Source organism: Mustela putorius, unplaced genomic scaffold (assembly GCF_011764305.1).
Source record: "Mustela putorius furo isolate JIRA1106 unplaced genomic scaffold, ASM1176430v1.1 tig00000461_pilon_pilon_pilon, whole genome shotgun sequence".
NCBI classification, from domain to species: Eukaryota; Metazoa; Chordata; class Mammalia; order Carnivora; family Mustelidae; genus Mustela; species Mustela putorius.
In genome coordinates this window covers 2,169,532-2,192,156 of record NW_025421390.1, presented here as the reverse complement: position 1 = coordinate 2,192,156, position 22,625 = coordinate 2,169,532, and the positions used below count along the sequence as shown (strand labels likewise).

At 37.6% G+C, this 22,625-nt stretch overlaps 1 long non-coding RNA gene across 3 annotated transcripts in view; it reads right to left on the bottom strand.

Moving 5' to 3' along the window:
• Positions 1-22,625, bottom strand: part of LOC101675901 — a 60,590-nt gene that overhangs the window by 27,442 nt on the left and 10,523 nt on the right. The window contains exon 5 of one of the 3 annotated variants that reach the window (XR_006606944.1): positions 13,998-17,930. The exons of 1 other annotated variant lie outside the window; for it this stretch is intronic. This is a non-coding gene — a long non-coding RNA (uncharacterized LOC101675901). Of the gene's footprint in view, positions 1-13,997; positions 17,931-20,976; positions 21,694-22,625 lie in introns of those variants that run through there. One more of the 3 variants, XR_201014.3, reaches the window with a different exon arrangement.

Genomic DNA, 22,625 nt, shown 5'->3' with positions numbered 1-22,625 from the left:
TGTTAATGGTGAAGAAACAGCTTAAAAATAAGATCCCATTAAATTCTATTTAAAAATTTAGTTCCTATGGTCATCTCTTCCAAGAGCTCAAATCTCAGAATTCTATCCTGTGAGTATATAGACTCCACAGAGTTCATAACCCCACAGTGTCTTGGCCATGTGTACTCATCTGGTACATTCAACCACCAAACTGGAATATGATATTATGTTTTCTGGGCAGGATTAAGAGTGAGTTCTCTTAGGCTCAAATGACCCCTGCAATCAGGGGCAAGAGGGCTGTAATTGACATGTCACTCAACAAGCATACTAAGAATAATAGAAACAGAGATGAGTACTTTGCCTTGTGGTGAATGCTCTCCTTTGGGGGATTAACAAGATGGTTAGAAGATGAGCAGAAGGCCACACTAGCTTTCTTAGCCCTGCTTCTTCCTTTAGCATATAATATAGTTTGTTTCAGGAACTAAACACCAGTGATGTGGCCATGACAACTTCTTCCTTAGAAAACCAAGATTTGTCTTCTTCACAAAGAGAGGCTATATGATTATGGGAGCCGGGTGGATGAGGGGTACTTCTATGCCAGTCTTCATTCATTCATTTATTTCTTCATCCAGTGTATCCAAATGTATCCAATGCTTTGTTAATGATTGGCTGAACTTCAAGGAATAATGCTGGATTTTTTTTACTTCTCTAATGAAGTTTATAGTCTGCTGGAGGGACTTAAATGCTAATCAAATAATCATGAAGATAAACATATTTCAGAGATAATTACTCTGAAGGAGAATTATATGATTATCCCCAAAGGAGATAATTTCTGAACTAGGTGAGCTGGTCAGGGATAAGTTAAAAGATATAGAAAGAAGCACACAACAGGTAACTGGAGTATCATGTACAAAGGTCCTGGGAATAAAGGGAATGGCAAATTTGACAAACAGAAAGAAGAACCATGAAAATGTAGTATGGAGAGTGAGGGAGGAGGGTGGTGCAAAATAAATCTGGAAAGGGGGCAGAGGTCACGCCAGCAGGACTTTATAAGGCATTTGCTGGTTGTCATTCAAGGGGCTATGGAAGACACTGAAGAGTTTTAAGTGGGGCACAGTTTGGAGGGGGTGACCATGGTCTAATTTGAAAAGATCACAAAGGCTGCAGGGTGGAGAATAGATTGGGAGGACAGCAAAAGTAAATGTGGGAAGACTAGTTAGGAGGTATAAGTATGGTTTCTCTTTTCCTTTATAGAAAGGAGAAACTTGAGTAAGTGTAAATGTCAATGGAAAAGATTCAAGTGAGAGGAAATCTGGGATACAAAGGACAGAGAAGAGATAGTGAAAGGTACCTGAAGAGATAGTGAAAGTTACCTGAAAAGGCAATCTAATAATTGGAACAATTTGTCTTAGAAGAGAGAAGGACTAATTCTACTCTAACTGAAGAAAAGAAACAGAGGATGAGTAGATGTAAAGAGTTCACCGTGGGGGCTTTTGTCTTATGGCTTTTCTTTGTGAAGTAGGAATTGAGGCCATTTGTTAAGAGGGAGAAAGAAGGTGGGGATAAAGGGCAAATTAGAGATCCAAAGAGGGTGGAGAAAATTTGAAATACTTACTCGAAAGTGGGAAAGAGAACTGATTTAGGTGCATGTAGGAATCTTGCTAAGATGTGTTGAGGACACATTCATTTTGGTGTTCATAATTTTACCATGATGCCCATATGCCACTTTCTCCATCAACAATTGTCTGTTTGGGCTCAGGCATGACGGAAAAAGTTGGGTTCAGGTAATACTAGCATTTTGTTAGCAACTGCTGATATAAATGTAAATTTAAAAAAAGGAGTTTAGGACCCTGGCAAATATGTTACTGAAATGATGTAACATGAAATTCAGGTTGGAAAAGAAGGATTAGATTGGGGGGAAGCAGAAGGGTCAATAGAATGGAGATCCTAAAGAAATTAAAGAACATATGTAATCTAAGGAGCCAAAACTGCAAGCTGAATGAAAAGAATTAGTAGAACGTGATTTAATGATTTTGATTATAGAGAGGTTTTGGGTGATGACCAGTACTAGGGTAATTTGGGGATAGGCATATTTTTGTGCTTCTGTTCTGTCTGGACTTTCTAAGCAAAGAACATGAGTAAACTTAGTTAAATGATGATTGGATAACAAATATACCTTAGAAGCTAGAGATAGTGTATTACTCCAGAGAGACTTAGAGACTTACTTTCCATGGAGTCATATTCTTACATGTCTGGGTAGTAAAAACTCAAAGACCTTTCTGCAAATTCTCAGAGAGGATTTGTTCACATTCCAGAGTTAAAATCTCTTTATCTCTTTCTCTCTTTTTCCTTCCAGAAGGGAGGAGGCTTGGATTTGTCAGCCACCCTATGTAAGCTTTTTATTTTAGGGAACTTTTCCTGTATAAAACCTTGCTGTATACATGGAGTACTTCTTTTTGGCTCTCATTGTGTCACCTTATGGAGACTGGGGCTCAGGGAACTGGCACTAAGATGCTTTGTGAATAATAAACATGATGTTCTCTAATCCAGAGAACTTGTGTTTCCTGGCAGAGAAAACTGCAATCAAGGTCACCAAATCTTTGATGACTAAAAGGGATATTAGGTTTGTAGAGAATAGATATCATCAAGATGGTGGAGAGAATGGTATAAACAAATGACTGAGTCTCAGAAATTGTTAATTTATACAATTAATGTTTTTATAAGAAAGTAATAGACTGGAAACAGCAATGGGGAGCAAAGAAGTTGCTGATCCTGCAGATACATGCAATATAAGAAGATAACAGCTGCAACTAAAGAGGGCTGCAAGAAAAATAGTAATTCAAGAGAAAGATATGCCAGTAAAAGGTCAAGGACATATGGGAGTTTGATGAAAAAACAGTTCCAGAGGTCCTGGTTAAAGGTTCTGGGAAATGAAGTATTAGGTTTGGAACAGACAAGGAAGGATCATCGGGATGGTGTTCTTATATGGGATTGATGCAAAGTGGGCTTATTGTTTGTGGTTTTGGTGATGTCAGGACTATGCCCATGGGATTATCTGTTCCAACAGTTATAATCTCATTAACCTGTCCTCCTGTGGTACTAGATCCAGCAGTGGACATTGTTCCAGGGCTTCCAGTGCACAGCCTGACATTTTATAGGCTAAAATCCCTGCACCATGTTCAGCATGGGATTTTTCCAGAAGTGTCAACATAAACAAACCTCAAAAAAGGGATATTCCATGTCCTCGGGTCAGGAAAATAAACCTGTCTATAGTTACTTGTGATAGAGGGTGGGTTTGTTATTTCAGAAAAGTAGAGCTGAGATTGAGAAGTCTTCTTCAGAAAAGTTAAGTAACATTCTAGGATGCAGGTTAAAAACAACCACTTCTTGAATGGCTTACAAAATTATGGAAATTTAACAACTTTCTTACATTTACTAAAAATCATTTCCCCTCCTACTCAAGTCTGTTCCTTCCTTGTCTGCTCATACATGGCCAAGTTAGAGCTAGGAAAAAAGCAGAATATGTTTGCCCACTGAAAGATTTCATTTCCAGAGGGCCTTAGGTTCCAGACTTTGATCAATGAAGAAAACTTCAGGAAAGTGGCCAACACAGTTTGATGCTCCTGGAGGACCTAGGCACACTCACAAATATGATTCATGAAATTACCATGAACTACCAAAAGTAGTTTTCTGTATTAAAATTAATCTCAGACGACCTGGGACTGCCCCTTGGTTCTTCATTTATGTGTCTCATATCTAATGAAGATGAGTATTTTTCAACTATTTCCTAAAATCAGCTAAGTTCTAAATTCTACAAGAAAGCAAAGAAGTTGGCTGAGGCCAAAGTGGCCAGTGATTGGAAAAACTGTTTGAGAGAAACTGGCCATAGGGCTAGGTCATTATTCCATGAGTGTGAGAAACTATGAAAGAAGGAGACAGTTTCACTTCTTTTTAAAAAGCCAACCTCTTTTTCAAATTAGTTATGTTATGTTGTGTTAACATAGCAAATATGTTATGTAAAAATTTAAATATAGGGATAAAATCATAAAAAGAAATTATGATTACTTACAATTTCACATTCTAAGAATAACTAGTATTGACATTTTATTGCACGGTGTGTTTTGCTATAACATGAGTTACTTTAATGCCAATTAACTCCTATGTGATTGATAAATGGGGAAATGTGTCCATATATGGTAGAAATCTTATAACCTTATGTGATTTTTTTCCCACCACCTTAACATGTTAAAGAGATTAAGAGTGAGCTATTTTAAAACAATAAGAAAAGCCTTATCAATATACTTCAAGAAAAAAAGAGTATAATAAAAATTTTTCACAATGGGGCTCCTGGGTGGCTCAGTGGGTTAAAGCCTCTGCTTTCGGCTCGGGTCATGGTCTCAGGGTCCTGGAATCGAGCCCCGCATTGGGCTCTCTGCTCAGCGGGGAGCCTGCTTCCTCCTCTCTCTCTCTCTCTGCCTGCCTTTCTGCCTACTTGTGATCTGTCTGTCAAATAAATAAATAAAATCTTTAAAAAAATTTTTTTTCACAATGCTAATACATTCTTTAATGAATTTCATTAGTTTAAATATATTTTTAAGTTTTGATAAGACTGGTATCTATTATAAGCAAATACCCTGAAGGACTTAACTCTTTAAGTAGGAATCATGAGTCCCAGTGTTTAAAGCTGGTAAAGATCGTCTATTGGCGATGCTGGGTCAAATGCCTGAGAAGACTCAACTATGTTCTTGTCTTAATTATTTTTGTTAGAAAGTTCTATAGATTTTGAGAGGGCTGTCTGGACTATTTTTTTTTAAATTAAATTTAATTTGATTTCTTTTCAGTGTTCCAGAATTCATTGTTTTGCACCATACCCAGTGCTCCATGCAATACATGCCCTCCATAATACCTACCACCAGGCTTATCCCCTGAACCCTCTTCCCCTAGAGAACCCTCAGTTTGTTTCTCAGAGTCCACAGTCTCTCATGGTTTGTCTCCCCCTCCAATTTCCCCCAAGTCACTTCTCCTCTTCATCTCCCAATGTCCTCTGTGTTATTCCTTATACTCCACAAGTGAAACCATATGATAATTGACTCTCTGCTTGACTTATTTCACTCAGCATAATCTCTTCCAATCCCATCCATGTTGCTACAAAAGTTGGGTATTCTTCCTTTCTGATGGAGGCATAATACTCCATTGCATATATGGACCATATCTTCTTTATCCATTCCTCTGTTGAAGGGCATGTTGGTTCTTTCCACAGTTTGGCTATTGTGGCCATTGCTGCTATGAACATTAGGGTACAGATTGCCCTTCTTTTCCCTACATTAGTATCTTTGGGATAAATACCCAGTAGTGCAATTGTAGGGTCATAGGAAAGCCCTATTTTTAATTTCTTAAGGAATCACCTCACTTTTCCAAAGTGGATGCATCAACTTGCATTCCCACCAACAGTGTAAGAGGGTTCCCCTTTCTCCACATCTTCTCCAACACATGTTGTTTACTGTCTTGTTAATTTTGGCCATTCTAACTGGTGTAAGGTGCTATCTCAATGTGGTTTTGATTTGAATCTCCCTGATGGCTAGTGATGATGAACATTTTTTTTTTATGTGTCTGTTAGCCATTTGTATGTCTTCTTTGGAGAAGTGTCTGTTCATGTCTTTTGCCCATTTTTTTTTAAAAGATTTAATTTATTTATTTGACAGACAGAGATCACAAGTAGGCAGAGAGGTAGGCAGAGAGAGAGGGGGAAGCAGACTCTTCGATGAGCAGATAGCCCGATGTGGACCTCTATCCCAGGACCTTGAGATCATGACCTCTGAAGGCAGAGGCTTTACCCCACTGAGCCACCCAGGTGCCCCATTCTGCCTGTTTTTTTAACGTGATTATCTGTTTTGTGTGTGTTGAGTTTGAGGAGTTCTTTATACATCTTGGATATCAGGCCTTTGTCTGTAGTGTCATTTGCGATATCTTCTCCCATTCTGTGGGCTGCCTTTTTGTTTTGTTGAATGTTTCCTTTGCTTTGCAGAAGCTTTTGATCTTGATGAAATCCCAATAGTTCATTTTTGCCCTTGCTTTCCTTGCCTTTGGCAATGTTTCTAGGAAGAAGTTGCTGTGGCTGAGGTCAAAGAAGTTGCTGCCTGTGTTCTCCTCAAGGATTTTGGTGGATTCCTGTCTCACCTTGAAGTCTTTCATACATCTTGAGTTTATTTTTGTGTGTGGTGTAAAGAAATGGTTCAGTTTCATTTTTCTGCATGTGGCTGTCCAATTTTCTCAACACCATTTGTTGAAGAGACTCTCTTTTTTCCATTGGACATTTTTTCCTGCTTTGTCAAAGATTAGTTGACCATAGAGGTAAGGGTCTATTTCTGGGCTCTCTATTCTGTTCCATTGATCTATGTGTCTGTTTTTGTGCCAGGACCATACTGTTTTGATGATTACAGCTTTGTAATAAAGCCTGAAGTCTGGGATTGTGATGCCACCAACTTTGGCTTTCTTTTTCAACATTTGTTGGCTATTTGGGGTCTTTTCTGGTTTCATATAAACTTTAGGATTATTTGTTCCATTTCTTTGAAAAAATTGATGGCATTTTGATAGGTATTGCTTTAAATGTGTAGATTGCTTTAGGTGTCTAGACATTTTCACAATATTTATTCTTCAAATCCATGAGCATGGAATGTTTTTCCACTTCTTTGTGTCTTCCTCTATTTCTTTCATGAGTACTTTGTAGTTTTCTGAGTATAGATCCTTTGCCTCTATGGTTAGGTTTATTCCTAGGTATCCTTTTGTTTTGGGTACAATTGTAAATGGGATTGACTCCTTAATTTCTCTTTCTTCTTTCTTGTTGTTGGTATATAGAAATGCAACTGATTTCTGTGCATTGATTTTATATCCTGACTTTACTGAATTCCTAGTTCTAGCAGTTTTGGGGTGGAGTCTTTTGGGTTTTCTACATAAAGTATCCTATCATCTGCAAAGAGTGAGAGTTTGATTTCTTCTTTGCCAATTCAGATGCCTTTAATTTCTTTTTCTTGTCTGATTGCCGAGGCTAGGACTTCTCATACTATGTTGAATAGCAGTGGTGATAGTGGACATCCCTGCCATGTTCCTGACCTTAGCGGAAGAGCTCTCAATTTTTCCCCATTGAGAATGATATTTGCTGTGGGTTTTTCATAGATGGCTTTGATGATATTGAGGTAAGTGCCCTCTATCCCTACACCGTGAAGAGTTTTGATCAAAAAGGATGCTGCAATTTGTCAAATGCTTTTTCAGCATCTATTGAGAGTATCACATGGTTCTTTTTCTTTCTTTTATTAATGTATTGTATCACACTGATTGATTTGCAGATGTTGAACCAACCATGCAGCCCTGGAATAAATCCTACTTGGTCTTGGTGAATAATCATTCTAATGTACTGTTGGATCCTATTGGCTAGTATTTGGTGAGAATTTTTGTGTCTGTGTTCATCAAGGATATTCGTCTGTAATTCTCCTTTTTGATGGGATCTTGGTTTGGGGATCAAGGTAATGCTGGCCTCATAAAATGAGTTTGGAAGTTTTCCTTCCATTTCTATTTTTTGGAACAGTTTCAGGAGAATAGGTATTCATCCTTCTTTAAATGTTTGGTAGAATTCCCCTGGGAAGCCGCTTGGCCCTGAGCTCTTGTTTGTTAGGAGATTTTTGAGGACTGCTTCAGTCTTCTTACTGTTAATGGGTCTTTTCAGGTTTTCTGTTTCTTCCTGGTTCAGTTTGATAGTTTATGTATCTCTTGGAGTGCATCCATTCCTTCCAGATTGTCGAATTTGCTGGTGTATAGTTGCTCATAATTTGTTCTTATAATTGTTGGTATTTCTTTGGTGTAGGTTGTGATCTTTCTTCTATCATTCATGATTTTATTTATTTGGGTCCTTTCTCTTTTCTTTTTGATAAATCTGGCCAGGGTTTTATCAATCTTATTCATGCTTTAAAAGAACCAGCTCCTAGTTTTGTTGATTTGTTCTATTGTTTTTTTGGTTTTTATTTCATTGTTTTCTGCTCTGATCTTTATTATTTCTCTTCTCCTGCTGGGGTTAGGCTTTCTCTGTTCTTTCTCCAGCTCCTTTAGGTGTAGGGTTAGGTAGTGTATTTGAGACCTTTCTTGTTTCTTGAGAAAGGCTTGTATGGCTATATACTTTCCTCTCAGGACCACCTTTGCTGTGTCTCACAGATTTTGAACTATTGTGTTTTCATTATCATTTGTTTCCATGAATTTTTTTCAATTCTTTAATTTCCTGGTTGACCAATTCATTCTTTAGTAGGATGCTCTTTAGCCTCCATGTATTTGAGTTTTTTTTCCAACTTTCCTCTTGTGATTGAGTTCTAACTTCAGAGCATTGTAGTCTGAAAATATGCAGAGAATGATTCCAGTCTTTTGGTACCAGTTGAGACCTGATTTGTGACCCAGGATGTGATCTATTCTGGAGAATGTTCCATGTGCACTAGACAAAAATGTGTATTCTGTTGATTTGGGTTGGAATGTTCTGAATATATCTATGATGTCCATCTGGTCCAGTGTGTCCTTTAAGGCCTTTATTCCCTTGTTGATCTTTTGCTTGGATGATCTGTCCATTTTCGTGAGGGGGGTGTTAAAATCCCCTATTATTATTGTATCATTGTCCATGTGTTTCTTTGATTTTGTTATTAATTGGTTTATATAGTTGGCTGCTCCCATGTTAGGTGCATAGATATTTAAAATCGTTAGATCTTCTTGTTGGACAGACCCTTTGAGTATGATACAGTGTCTTCCTCATCTTTTATCATAGTCTATGGCTTAAAATCTAATTTATTGATAGAAGGATTGCCACCCCAGCTTTCTTTTGATGTCCATTAGCATAAATTGTTTTCCACTGCCTCACTTTAAATCTGGAGGTGTCTTCAGGTCTAAAATGAATTTCTTGCAGACAGCATTTTCATGGGTGTTGTTTTTTTAATCCATTCTGATGCCCTGTGTCTTTTGATTGGGGCATTGAGCCCATTTACATTCAGGGTAACTATTGAAAGATATGAATTTAGTGCCATTGTATTGCCTGTAAGGTGACTGTTACCGTATATTGTCTCTGTTCCTTTCTGGTCTACTACTTTTAGACTCTCTTTTTGCTTAGAGGACCCCTTTCAATATTTCCTGTAGGGCTGGTTTGGTGTTTGCAAATTCTTATAGTTTTCATTTGTCCTGGAGGCTTTTTATCTCTCCTTCTATTTTCAATAACAGCCTACCAGGATATAGTATTCTTGGCTGCATATTTTTCTCATTTAGTGCACTGGATAAATCATGCCAGTTCTTTCTAGCCTGCCAGGTGTCTGTGGATAAATCTTCTGCCAATCTAATATTTCTACCATTGTATTTTACAGACGTCTTGTCTTGCACTGCTTTCAGGATTTTCTCTTTGCCACTAAGACTTGTAAGTTTTATTATTAGATGATGGTGTGTGGAGGCGTCTGGGTGGCTCAGTGAGTTAAGCCTCTGCCTTTGGCTCAGGTCATGATCTCAGGGTCCTGAGATCAAGCCATGTATCAGGCTTTCTGCTCAGCAGGGAGCCTGCTCTGCCCCCCCCCCATCTGCCTCTCTGTCTACTTGTGATCTCTGTCAAAGAAATAAAAAGAAATCTTAAAAGATGATGGGGTGTTATTTTTATTGATTTTGAGGGGGTTTCTCTGTGCCTCCTGGATTTTGATACTCATTCCCTTTTCCATATAGGGAAATTCTCTACTATAATATGCTCCAATATACTTCTGCCCTTCTCTCCTGTCTTCTTCTTCTGGGATCCCAATTATTCTAATATTGTTTCATCTTATGGATCACTTATCTCTTGAATTCTCCCCTTATGATCCAGTAATCGTTGTCTCTCTTTTGCTCAGCTTCTTTATTCTCTGTCATTTGGTCTTCTATATCACTAATTGTCTCTTCTGCCCCATTTATCCTAGTAGTAAGAGCTCCATTTTTTATTGCATGTCATTAATAGCTTTTTAAATTTCAACTTGATTAGATTTTAGTTCTTTCTTTCTCAAGAAAGGGATTCTCTAATATCTTTCATGCCTTTTTTGAGCCCAGCTAGCACCTTAGTAACTGTCGTTCTGATATATTACCAATTTCCGTATTGATTACATCCCTAGCCATCAGTACTGCCTCTTGTTCTTTCTTTTTTTGTGTGGTGAGTTTTTCCTGCCTTGTCATTTTATCCAGATAAGAATATATGAATAAGAGAATAAAATACTAAAAGGGTGACAAAGACCCCAGAAAAATGTATGCTAACCAAATCAGTAGAGACCCCAAGCCAGGGGGGAGAATAAAGGAGGTATAAAGAAATTTAAAAATATATATATAGGACTGGTGAATAGAACAGAGCCACCCACTTGATTTGGGGTGTATTTTGGTCCCTTAGAAGAAACTACCTCCCAAAATTTTAAGGAAAGAAAAACCCATATATATACAAAAATAAGGGTACATATGATGAAGGGATGAAATATAACTGTAGATGTGAAAATTAAAAAAAAATTCTAAGAAAGGAATTGATAAGATAAGTTGGTTAGGGAAAAAAAAGGAGAAAAAAAAGTGGGGAGAGAATGTGCTCAGGCTGGAGACGAGAACAAAGCTCTGTGCTAGATTTAGGGTATATTTTGATCTATTAGAAGAAATTATATCCCAAAATTTTTCAGAAAAAAAAAACCACCCTATATGTATAAAAAAATAAGGTTAAATATAATGAAGGATAAGATATGACTATAATAATGAAGGTTTAAAAATACATTTTTTTTTTTAAGGAAAGGTATTGTTAAGATAAACTAAAGAACTTTAAAAGAGGAAAGAGGAAAGGTTAAAAAATCGAATAAAAAATAAAATTAAAAAAATTAAATTTAAGTTTGCAAGACTAAAGGATCATGGGGAGAAAACCATGAATTCCATGCATTGCTTTTCCCTATTTCTGGAGTTCCGCTGTCCTACTTGATTGGTGAGCTTGGTCTTGGCTGGATATTCTTGCCGATATTCTGGGGGAGGGGTCTGTTGTAGTGATTCTCAAATGTCTTTGCCTGAGGCGGAATTGCACCACCCTTGCAGGGAGCCAGGCTATGTAATCTGCTTGGATTCAGTCTTGGGAGCTTTTGTTCCCTGAATGCTTTCCGTAGAGCTCTAGAGAATGGGAATGAAAATGGCAGCCTCCCAATCTCCAACCTGTAGGAGCTGAGAGCTCAGGACCCTACTCCTCAGTGTGCCCTCAGAGAAAAGTAGTCAATCAGTCCTGTCTCCCTGGTCTCCAGCCATGCTGTGGGCTCACCCAGTCAGTGACCAAGTGTTTCTGTCTCTGGTGCACAGTCCCATTTGGAGTCACCAAAGCCAAAATATTCCTGCCTCCAGAGGAGGAAAGTGAGTCTCCCTGGATCTCACTTGTGGGATCCCTGCTCAAAGAGCAGTGGTCCAATTGTGCTATGGATCATGATTAAGGTAACCCCAAGCTGAGAGCTCACTCCTCAGCTCTGTCTCTGTAGTCAGCTTCCCCACTCCAATATGTGGGAGCTCTGCCACACTCAGACACCCCCATCTTTCTGTGACCCCGTGGGTCCTGAGACCACACTCGTTGCAAGGGCTCCACCCCTGCTCAGCCTTTGGAGCAATATTCCTCAGTGGAGCAGACTTCTAAAAGTTTTGATTTTGTGCCCCACTGCTCCGCTGCTTGCTGAGAACTGGCCGCTCCCCCTGCAGTCTATCTTCCCCACGCTTCAGATTCACTTTTCTGCCCCTCCTATCATTCAGAACCTTCTTAGAATTTCTGCTCTTTTCTTCAATCTCCTGTTGCATTTGTAGGTGTTCAGAATCTCTTTTCATTTTAACTGTCTTTGTTCCTTTTGGTCAAAGCTGGTGATGTTTCTCTGAATCCTATTCTCTTAACAATACACATTACCTGTATAAGGTACTCATACCTATGAATCTTATTTGGGCTCATTTAATTAGATAAAAGTAACATCTTAGAAATTAAATAAAATTAAAAATTCAAACCTATCATATATGTATATAAACATAACACACATACATGTTTTATGTATATTTATTAAATGTGCATACATAAAATATGCATGTGTGTTGCATTTCACAAAATGTTTTACAGCTACATCTTTAATTTTTATCCTGAAACCATTTCTTACTTTGAGACTCTTTTGCTGGACAGGTAGATTATGTTAGATATCTTTAATTTCCTTTAAATTCTATTAAAAAATGGAGCAGTTTTGTTCCTAACTCATCTCTTTTTACCTGTACCTTATCACATGTAGCTAAAAGAAACTCTTTGGCAGCTTCAATGTTCTGCCTAGAATTTTCTAGCCAAGTTCACCAATTCATTAAGAATTCTTTTTGTTTTCTACATTATTGTCAGTGACATATTGCCAAACTTCTCACCACGACATAACACTAGTCCTTTCTTTCATCCTTCAATAGCATTATCCTCACTGTCTTTCTGGCCTTAATTTACAGCCTCTCAGGACCTTCTGGCCAATGTCTGATTCAAAGTCACCTGTTTTGGATTTTATTATGGTAGCACTCTAGTTCCAGGCACCAACTCCTATTGTGGCTATCTGTGACTGCAAAACCTCCACTCCAAAACTTAGTGACTTAAAACAATTATTTTGTGCCTTACTGTTTCAAGATATGCTGTGTGGCTCTCATTTGAAGTTACTCATGAAGTTATAGTCTGATGGTGACTGGGACTGGAATCCAAGGTTTGAGTGAGCTGAATATCTAAGCTGACTTCTTCATTTACATGGTTTTGGTGCCTCAGCTAGGGTAATTGGAAGAGCGGAGACTAGTTGGGCAATTTGTTGCCTCCACATGGCCTCTTCATGTAGGTCCCTAGGATGTCTCCAAGCAGAAAGATCTCATAGTATCTCAACTTCTTACATGGCAGCTGGCTTCTCCCAGAGCATTGTTCCCAGTTATCAAGATGGAATACTCAAGTTTTTTAAGAACAGTTTTGCATCACTTTTGCCACATTTTATCAGACACCCCTGCCAGCCTTGATTTAGTGTGGGAAGGGCCTGGACAAGAAAATGAATCCTAGAGGCTTTGATTCATTGGAGGGTCTTCTTTGCAGAATAGTTACCATATGTGGATATACCATAATTTATTTAACCATTCCTCTGTTGATTATAATAACTTTAGATTACTTAAATTTGTTATTGTAAACTTCATGGCAGAGAGCATCATTTTCATGTGATTTTGTCAGTTCTCAAATGTACACATTAATATAATGCTTTTTAATTGAGCATAAATGAGGATTTTTAAGGAACTCTATAGTTTATTATAAAACTTTATGGAAGAGAAAATGTGTAAGATTTGCCTATAAATTTTTGAAAAAGAATAGCAAAAAGATATTTACCCAGATATTTCAGCAAACTCTAAAGCTACTATACTAAGGATCACAAGGTACTTACAGAGGAAAAGACAAGTAAATCAGTGGAATAGAAAAGAGCCTAAGAACAAACTAAGGCATTTCAAATCAGATCAAATCAAATACTGATGTATTATTAAGAAATATATATTAAGATATTGATATTTTAGAAGAAAATATTGTTAGATTTCCTTGCCTAACAAATACAAAACCACATTGTAAATAAACTAAAGACCAAGATATAAAATGTAAACTTATAAAAGTATTAGAAGAAATTTAAAAACACTTTTTAAGAGTAAGCTCAGAGAGAGGAAATACCTGAAGCAAAAGAAAGATGTATTTGATTATATAAAGATTTAAAACTTCAATTTTTCAAAAGATATTACATTAACTTTAACATTTTTGTCATTAAAATGCAAACAGAGAAGGAAAGTATTGGTAACATAAGAAATTACTATTCTTAACTTATAAAAATCTTCTGTATTTCCATAAAATGATTTTTTATATAGAAAAAGAAGGCAGAGTAGATAAAATCTGGAAACAAATATTTCATCAAAGAAGAAATAAAAATGACCAATAAATATATGTAGAATTTTTATTTTCACCTCAACTTAAAATCCAAATTTTTTAAATTTTCCTTTTTTTTTCTCAAGTTTTAATTAAATTAGTTAACATATAGTGCAGTATTAGTTTCAGAAGTATGACTTAGTGTTAAAATCCAGATTTAAATGGGCTGATATAATTTATTGTTCATCAAGTTGTTTAAAAACTTGTAATCTCCAGTGCTGGTGAGAATGAGGGGAAATCAGTTCTCTTACACACTGTCGCTCAGATTAAATACATCACTTTGACACAGAAATCCCATGTTTAAGAACTTATCCTCTGGAACAAAGATGTTGGCTTTTATTCTGTCATTTAATTTCATCTCAAGAACATTTTCCCATATCAGTAAATAGGCTTTAAAACAATGATTTTTTTAATCGATTATATATTATTTCTTTTCATAGCTATGACATGTTTTTAAACATTCTTCTGTAATTGGGAATTTATGTCATTTTTAAATATTTTGCCTTTAGATTTAAGAGAATATAGCTGGATCTAATAAATAGATATTATTTAGATCTGACTGGAATGAACAAAATGTTAAAAGATATTTTGAAAATAACTTGGACATTTGTAATATGGACTGGGTATTCAACGTTTAAGAAGTAACATTAGTTTGTTTTGTTTTATATTGGCTCTTTGGATCAAGGGGTCATATCAGTCTCTCTACTCTTTAAGTCTCTGACCCATATCTTCATGAAAATTTGATTGCTGAAATTCCTTCTGGAATTTCAAGGAGATTCTGTGTTTCAGCTATCCCTTTGAGAAGAGGAAAGACCTCAGGGATCCAAAGCCTTGTTTTGTTTTGTCCCTTGGGGAACAGAGAGGGATGGGGGCATATTCTTTTAAATTCCTTTTTATTTCATGAAGACAACAAGGAGCTGTGATTGCTTATTTGTTTACCAGCATTCTGTGTCACATTTTTTAGAAACATACTTGCAAATAATTTAGATTCTACTAAGACAGTAAAACGATGTTATTAAATTAACAAAAAAACGATTTGTGTTTACAGATCCATACAAACCTAATTGTTTGTATGGATTGTTGAAGGACCAATAATATCTGAGGTGTCACTATTCAAAGATACTAATATTTTGGCAACTTTTCTTCCAATCTTTTCAATATATAATTATTACTTACAATTTGTAAAATTCTATATATATATACACATATAATGTAATATTCCACTCTTCATGTAAGAATTTTTCATATAATCATACATTTTTGCAATACATCATTCTAATACATCATTCTAATGATTCTATAATACAAAGTCTACATATCACTATTTAATTATTCTATCATTATTGGAAAAATGTTTGCTATTAAACCTTTTGAAAACAAGTTTTATCATTTTTTGAACTGTTTCCTTAGGGATGACCAAATACATTTGCAACATTTGCTAACAACTAGTCTTGGCTCTCAAGGACTGTTTGTATTATTTGCATATTTATTTCTGTTTCCTATCCTATTGCATTGTTCAAATAGTAATCATTTAGGGGCACCTGGGTGGCTCTGCCTTTGGCTCAGGTCATGATCCCAGGGTCCTGGGATCCGCTCCACATCAGGCTCTCTGCTAGGCAGGGAGCCTGCTTCCCCCCTCTCTCTACCTGCCTCTCTGACTACTTGTGATCTCACTCTGTCAAATAAATGAATTAAAAATCTTTAAAAAAATAAATATTAATCATTTAGCTTAGGGTCTATGACATTTTTTCACAGTTTGTGGAGTAATTTTTAATATATTTTTAAAAGATTTACCTATTTGTTTATTTTAAAGAGGAAGAGAGAGAGAGAAGGAGAGAACAAGTGCATGGGGGAGGGGCAGAGGGAGAGAGAGTCTAAAGCAGACTCCGAGCTGAGTGTGGAGTCGGATGCAGGGCTTGATCTCACCACCCTGAGACCATGACCCGAGCCAAAATCAAAATTTGGATGCTCAACTCTCTTTGCCCAGGCATTCCACCCCTGTTTTTAAATATTCTTTTTTTATGTATATGGAAAATTTTCATTTTAATATGTAAAATCTGCTGGTCTCCTACTTTGTGATTTCTTCTCCCTGATTTACAAATTTTAGATTCAACGACATAGAAAAACTATTAGAGCACAAAGCTGGTTTATAAATATTAAAATAGGAGACTGCCAAGGTTCTCCCTCTCTTGTACCATGGTGAAGGAGAAGGGAAGATGGCATATGGAACTGGTGTCAGGGCCTTTACAGTCAGAGAAACCCAAGCAAGAGAGAGTGATGGTGATTCTTGAAGGTTTCAGGGTAACGATTAGTATACAAGGTTGGTGGCTTTGGGTGGGTGAGGAGTGGCAAAATGCAGGAACATCTGGTTATGCTGCAAGTGATCACTATTCAGCCATTCTATTTTGTGTCTCCTTTCTTACCCAGGGACAACTCTGAGCCTGTCTTGTTCCTGCCCTCAGATGTGTGGTATTGCTGTAGTGTCTGTAACACCAGCTGCAGCTGGGAATAAGCCATTATGAATACCAGCCTCCTTCTGTTTCTCATGGGTTCAAGAAGTGGGCACCCACTTAGTACTGACTACCTTAGTAGGTACCAGTCATTTACTATGAGAGGCAAAACAGACAAGGTGGAACGCAATAGTCAGATTTGGGATATGTTTTAAAGATATAGGTGAGAGGATTGTTGAAGGACTGGATGAAGGGTATGACCAAGAAAGAAGCTAAGATTCATCCAGGGCTTTTGTCATTAACACTGGACTAAAGAAATTCTATATACTGAGATGGGACAGACAGCAGAAAAAGAAGGTTCAGGAGGGAGAGATCAGGAGATCAATATTGGGTGAGTTAAGTTTGATATGCATCCAAATGGAGATGGACAAGTCCAAATGAAGATTCTGGAGCAGGCTAGAGCTCAGAAGAGATACAGGCTAGAGACCTGTCAACAAATAAGCGAATGGGACCACCAAGGGGTCAGAGTACCTGGAAACATGAACAAGATGAAGGACTAAGCCCTGGGACCTTCCACTGGGACATCATTTAGAGGACAGAGTGAAGAGAATAAACTAACAAAAAGAGATGGAGGGCAGCAACCAGTGAGACAAGAGGAAAACGAGGACAGTGCAGTGTCCTGGAAGCAAAGTGAAGGGAGTTTATCAGGCAGGAAAGAGTGATTGACTGGGCCCAATGTTGCTGGCAGGTCAAGTAAGATATGGGCTGAGAACTGACCTCTAGATAGAGCATAATGGAGATTACTGGGGACTTTGACAAAAGCGATTTTATTGGAATGGTGAGGACAAAGGCCTGAATGGAATGAGTTCAAGAGAGGATGGGGGTAGAAATTGGAACAGCACCCAGCCGCACTGTCCAGTATGGGCCACTACACACTGGGTGCTATTGAGCATTTGAAATGAGGCTACGGTGAATTGAAATATGCTGTAAGGGTAATATACACATCAGATTAGAATTACAAAAGGAATGTAAAATATCTCAGTAATTTTAAAATAATCACATGTTTACAAGATATCATTTTGGATATGTTGGGTTAAGTAAAATATATTATTAAAGTTCACATCACTTGTTTCTTTTTAGTAAGAGGATTTAATGCAGCTATTAGAAAAATCAAAATTGCAGATATGGATCATTGTATTTCTACTGTACAGCCCTGGTATAAATAATGTTTTCAAGTAGTTTTGTTATAAAGGAGAACAGATAAACAGGGTAGTAGCTGGTGGTGAAGTGGGGCTTGGAGGAATCCACAGCATGAGGGAGTGAATAGTCATACAGAGGAACCAGAGGGAAGTGATGGTCTGGAAGCAGAGAGGTGGGTATTTATGGAAGTTCCTCTTCTGCCTTCTTAGTGACATAGGAAGCCAATCTTCAGCTGAGAAACAGCATGGGGGAGGGGGAGGAGGTTCTCTTTTGTAATCACACCATAGACCACAGAGTTGGACAAAAACCACGTGGCTGTAGACTGCCTAGAAGAGAAGGGACATTATAGGGTACTTTCTGGGTTCACTGGTAGTTCATTACCGAAGATGCAAAATGCAATAAACCATTGGAGAACTCGTCCCACTTGGTCATCTTCTCTTTTTTTTCTTGGACCTCGATTTCTTTTTATCAGAGCAGGAAATAAAAGACCCACTTTCAACCACCTCTGTTTGCTCAGTGTGCAACATACGTCCTGCTGCTCCAGGCAGTCTTGGTTCCTTTACAATTTAACTGCCACAAAAATGTTTCAGTTTAGAGCCCTACATTTTCCAACTCATCCTTTTGTGTTTCATGTTTTCCTGCTTCTTTTCTGCCTTCAGGAAAGAAGCAAGAGGGTAACTCACTTGTCTCCACCATACTAGAGAAGACCACGTGGCCTGGGGAGGCAGCTTCCACATACACCATCCCCCTAAGTTGGCTGCTCCTGGCCTGGTGGCAGCCAGGCTTCAAAGAGAAACCACTACTTCCTCCCTCAGCCCCAACACCAGCGTCACAGGCAGCTGGGCTGATTAAATATTGAAGTTTCACTTCGGGCTACTTTAAACATTTGCATTATTCCAAAACTTATTTTCAGGTATCCCATAAGGGAGTTTATGCTCCAGGGTATTGTGTGGTTTTGAAAAACTTTTCTTCAAAATAGTTGCAACACATAGAATTAAAAAATAATGTTTAAATAAAATCTTTATACTGACCTCTGAGCTCCTGGATGGGACCCTGGGCAATGTCAAGACTTCTAGACAGCCAGCCAAGCTGTGCCAACTCTTACTTCTAGACTTCTGACTCTTAGAGGTGTCAAATGATTATGTTCTGGTGTGGAGGAAATCAAAAGGGGTCTGAGGTGACCCATCTCAGACTCACATTTGGTTTGAGGTTTGGCTGGGATCAAAACTTAAAAATGGTCAGTGTGCTGAATTTTTTTTTCTTCCTTTGCTGTCTTGGAGCAATGATCACATAAAAATACCCCAAGTTTATTTTCTGTGAAATAGTTGCCATTTACCTTTGAGCTGATGAGCAACTTCACTTAAAGAGAACCATAAAAATTGGAAGAGTTTGTAAGATGCTGTGAGTTGGCATAATCTGGCAGGAGAGGAGAAAGAACTCAGGCCAAGTATTTGTTTTACAGCACCCACAGTTTTAGATTGTTACTGCTTTAGAGTATAATTCCCTTTTGGTCTCCTGGCTCCCTTCTCCTCTCTTTTCCCTTTCTTGTGACTTGCCTTCTTTCTGCCATGTTTTTGTCTCTCTCAAAATTAATTTTTTGTATTTAATTCTATCTGCTTCCTCCAGTAGTTAACTTGTTAGTGAACTATTTATACATGTTATAGAACTCTCTGAGCTTCCCATAATTATTTTCTTGACTGACCATCTGGAGTCAGACTACCATGGCAAGAGGTAGTCTGAACTGGAAAGATGAGAATTTGGGGGTAGGTTGAGTTGGGTTACACCTACTGTTTAAAAGCCAGGCTTTATGAAAACAGAAACAAAAACAAACAAAATAAAAGTTAGTAAACAGCCAGCCTTAGTAAGGTACATGCCTCCATTTTTACCTGTTGTCATGTGTGTGTGTGTGTGTGTGTGTGAGATTTGTTTAGGTTTTGGAAGGGATGCCTCGATGTACAATCTCCCTAATTCTCACTGAATTAGTTTATGGTGAAATAAGTCATTCCAAGGGGTGCCTATAAGTTCAAGAGAGTGATTTTTTTTTTTTTTTTTAACTCTAAGGAGCATTGGTTTTTGACAGCAGTTTGTTCCATGGAAATGCTCATTTAAACAGTGAAAAGTATAATGGAAGAAAAAGTGTTTGTAGACGTTGTTGGGTTTTGTTCTTAGTTTAGTGCTGAGCATTAGGGCTAGTTAAATGTTTTTTCACGTGAATGAATTTTCTTAATTTTTATAACGCTGAAAACTCAGTGAGCAGGTGGTAAAATACTCTGACTATGAGCATTATATAAGGCATTGAAGGACACTGCCCACTGGAGGCAGCCTCAGTTGTTTCCTCTGTCTTGAGGATGAACTTAGATTTTCAAATACAGTTGGGTTTCATATTCTATCTTTGTTGTCATTCCATGGCATCATGTCAATCTACCATAAGAATTAAAGAAAGTATCTATTGGTCAGGGAAAAAGAAAGAAAAAAGTAGAGACAAAATTACTCTATTGAGAAGATAAATCAAGTTTATGAGGGAATAAAAATACGTAGTATGTATGTGGCAAAGCTTCTTACATGAGGGCTTTCACATTCTGCTGGAGTGTGTAGACCAGCTCCAAGGAAGTCACAAGAAAAATAATTTGTTTCATACTTTTTTTAAAAAAAGAATTTTTTTATTTATTTGACAGAGAGAGATCACAAGTAGGTAGAAAGGCAGACAGAGAGAGAGGAGGAAGCAGTCTCCCTGATGAGCAGAAAGCCTGATAGGGGCTCGATCCCAGAACCCTGGGACCATGACCTGAGCTAAAGGCAGAGGCTTTAACCCACTAAGCCACCCAGGTGCCCTTGTTTCATACTTTTTGCAAGAGGCTTAGTTTTACAAGGATCTGACAAAAAGTGTGTGGGCAGTTGAGAAGAGATGCAAATGTAATCATCAGAGAGCTAGTTCCCAATGTTTAGTGAGCATTAGGTTGAAATTTTTCTCATTTAACTCTTAAGGGGGAGGGGCTGTAAGGAAAGTTAAAAATAGTGCCAGTGGCGGGAGGAAGTCCTCTTAGTATTTATTCAAAATTTTCAGTAATGCAGACTCAGTAAGTTCTGGAGAGCTAATGTACAGCATGGCAGCTATAGTTAATAATGCTGTATTTTTTTTTAAGATATATATTTTTTAAAATTTATTTACTTGACAGACAGAAATCACAAGAAGGCACAGAGGCAGAAAGAGAGAGGAGGAAACAGACTCCCTGCGGAGCAGAGAGCCCCAATGTGGGGCTCGATCCCAGGACCCTGGGATCATGACCCGAGCCGAAGGCAGAGGCTTTAACCCGCTGAGCTACCCAGGCGCCCCAATAATGCTGTATTATTACTTGAAATTTGTTAAGAGGGCAAAACTCAGGTGTTATCTCTCTCTCTCACACACACACATACACACACACAAAGAAAATGGTCACAATGTGAGGTGATGGGATGGGAATGAGTTGGATTATGGAAACATCAAATTGTATACCTCAGATATACATAAATTTTATTTGCATATTATATCTCATTAAAACTGAAAAAAGGGGAATATGAAAACATACAAACAAAAAACAAAAAAATAACTTATTGCGGAACTGAAAATGGCATAGATTTTCTTGTATGTTGTCTTCTAAAAGTTTCATAGTTTTGTATTTTACATTAAAGTCTATGAGCCATTTTGAATACATTTTTTAAAAGGTGGAGGAAAAAAAGAAGTGAGATTTTAAATGAAGGACAAATCCTTAAAAAAAAAAAAAAAGGAAAGGAAAGACAGGAAAGATAGATAGTCTTTTGTAGCTCTGGGGCTTCTTTACTTTAGGCTGGGGCCAGAACAACTGATCCCACGCTCTTGTTGGATTTCCCAGGCATGACAGGATGAGCTGCTCAGACAGCCGACTTGGCTCCATTACTTGTTTCTCTGATGTGGACTGAAATCCAGTATAGCTGGGTTGGCTTCTTTGCAATTATTTCATTTGTGTCATAGGTTAAGTCATAATGCTCCACCTATGCTCCACCTTTTGGTCTCACTCTGGTGAGAGTCACTCCCTGGCCTTCTAACATGTATCTTTTCGGGTGACATCAACTCTGGAATTTTTAAAAATTATTTTTTTGTTGTGGTGAAAAACCACTTATAAAATTTCCCACCTTAACCATTTCTAAGTATATAGTTGAGTAATGTACATTCACATTGTTGTATAAACAATCTCCAGAACTTCTCCATCTCACAAAACTAAAACTCTACTACTATTACATGACAACTCCCCACCCCCTGTTTTCGAGCCCCTCAGAACCACCATTCTTTCGATTTCTATGAATTTGACTATTCTAGATAATGCATACAAGTGGAATCATAAATTATTTATCTTTTGTGACTGACTTATTTCAATGAGCATAATGTCCTCGAGGTTCATCTGTGTGGTACCATGTGTCAGAATTTCCTTCCTTTTAAAGGCTGAATAATTCATTATGTGTATATTGTGTATTTTATTCCATTCATGCCTCAATGGACCCAACTCTGTATTTTTTAGGATTCAGCAGTTTGAATGGCAGTGCTTTTCTATGAATATTTCACAACTATCTTTCCCAAAGCCTTAGTTGTCTTACTATCTGAGACGTCTTTTCCTCGAAAAGTACTTGACTGATGTTAAGGAAGTATCTACTTGAAAAAGGCAAAAGGAGGGCTGAATGTTCTTTTATGGCCTTACTGGTACATTTTCTAATAGGCCCATCCAAGGACTAACTGATTCTCTGAGGGAATACACCTTATTTGACAAACTATTTGCTATTGACTAAAGCTCAGACTCTAGGAAGTGACATGTTTATTAGTAGAATTCTGTTCAGTAGCCATGCAATGCAAATGATTTCAATTTAGTAGAAAAGATGACCCAAAAGGTTGCACTTTTATTGCTGTGTGTGACATTAAGCAATGTTCTATATAATCTAGCAAATTTATTTGCTTTTTAAGATTTTATTTATTTATTTGAGAGAGAGAGAAAGAGAGTGAACAAGCCAGGGGA